This window comes from Pipistrellus kuhlii, unplaced genomic scaffold (genome assembly GCF_014108245.1).
Source record: "Pipistrellus kuhlii isolate mPipKuh1 unplaced genomic scaffold, mPipKuh1.p scaffold_m20_p_30, whole genome shotgun sequence".
Lineage (NCBI taxonomy): Eukaryota > Metazoa > Chordata > Mammalia > Chiroptera > Vespertilionidae > Pipistrellus > Pipistrellus kuhlii.
This window is the reverse complement of record NW_023425530.1, coordinates 65,390-67,479: the sequence shown is the minus strand read 5'-3', so window position 1 is coordinate 67,479 and position 2,090 is coordinate 65,390.

Genomic DNA, 2,090 nt, shown 5'->3' with positions numbered 1-2,090 from the left:
CTGTCTCTCTCCCTTCCTCTCTGTAAAAATCAATAAAAATATATATTTTTTTAAAAGAAGCGGTAACACACCCACCGGGTGGAGGTGCCCCACGACCCCCTCTTTGGAGAATGCGTGAAGCAGGGACTGCCCCAGTGAGAAAAAACGGGAACACCGTACCCACCTTGCCAATGAGAATCTCTAAGTGTAATTACTCTTTTTATGAATGTTGCATTGTATTGAAGATACCAATGTGAGCAACATTCGTGTTTTATTTATTTACTTATTTTTGGAACAAACATGTACTGAGAACTTAGCAGGCAAGCATTGCATGAGCAGTTTCTACCTCAATGCCCCTGGGAGCGCTGGGGTGGCGGTTCCAGGTTTGCCGAGGAAGAAACAGAGACTCAGGAAGACTGTTATGGGGGGGAGGGCGGGAAGCTGAAGTCCCCAAGATGGGGAGGGTTTGAGAGAGGATGTTTGGAGTCTACGGGAGAGGGTTGGGGGTGTGGGTCAGGGGGTCAGACTGGGGTCAGACAAAGCAAAGTGAGCCTGAGGGATGAGTATTTGTTTTCCTGTCAGAGGCACAGCCCAGACAAAGGCTTGGCTTCTGGAGAAGGACTGCTGTGTCTGATGCAGAGGAAGGAGCTGGACACGTAGTCTCGGAGGCCCTGCTTTGCCCTCCTTAGCTGAGGAGCATTCAAACGTTAGGGGGGAAAGTTAAGGAGGCTGAAAAAATTCAGTAGCAAGACAGTGTTTTTTTCTCACTGTTTAAAATTAAGATGTAATTCACATACCATGTAATTCGCCCTTTTAGAATGTTCTGGAGGGGTTTTGGGTAGTCACAAGTTTATGCAACTGTCACCACTTCTCCAGAATGAGATTACATATTTACACTGAGTGACCAGATTATTATGATCTCTGCACACACTGTGTGTGTGTGTGTGTGTGTGTGTGTGTAATAAAAGGGTAATATGCTAATTAGACCAGCCGTCTTCCGGATGTCCTTCCTAATGAAGCCGGGGCTGGAGGGAAGCCAGCCCGGGTCCTGGGTGCCTATGGGAAGCCAGAGGAGAGAAGCCCGGGTCCCAGTGCGAGAGGGAAGCTGGTGCAAACAGTAGGGGAAGGAAGGACTACTCTTGCACGATTTTTGTGCATCAGGCCCCTAGTGTATGAATTCATGCATGCCTGGTGCATGAATTCATGCATGAGTGGGGTCCAGCCAGCCTGGCCAGGGGGAGGGGACATGGGCAGTTGGCCAGCCTGCCTGCTGGTCGAACTCCTGGGTGAGGGGACAATTTGCATATTAGCCTTTTATTATATAGGATATACACCGAATGCCTAGATTTTTTTTTTTTTTTTTTTTTCTGGAAATTAAGACCTTCATTAAATGTCTGATACAGCTCATTAATGCAGGGATTCAACAGCAGCAGCCACATTCACTGTATGTCTCAATGTAATATACTGTCTGGGTCAACAGTCAGTGGTGTACACAGCTCTGAGAGCCAACTCTCGCCCAGCCTTCCAAATACTGGTTCCGCGAGTGTTTTCCGACTTCTTTCCACAGCTGTTCTTCGAGTCTGTTCAAACATTGCCTCCAAATCAAATGTACGAGCTTTTTTCCCGAACCCCGTGAAGCCCATGGTGACCGCCAGCTGCGGGTCCGGTCCCGACGCCTCAGAGCCTTCGCTGGGCCCCGGGCGCTCCATCGCCGCCGCCCGCCGCAGAGCCGGCTGCGGGAGACCAAACACCGAATGCCTAGATTATTATGCATTCAGGATCACAATAATCTGGCCACTCAGTATATATTATATTATTGAAAGTAGAGGGAGAAAAGAGAGGGAAGAATGGGAAAAGGAGAGAGAGATGGGGGGAGGGAGGGAGACGAATCCATTGGTTGCCTCCCAAAGGTGCTCCGACAGGGACTGGGGATTGAACCTGCAACCTAGATACATGCCCTAGATCAGTGTTTTTCAACCTTTTTTGGGCAAAGGCACACTTGTTTCATGAAAAAAATCACGAGGCACACCACCATTAGAAAATGTTAAAAAAATTTAACTCTGTGCCTATATTGACTATATATAAAGTAATTCTCTTGAATAGGAATCAAA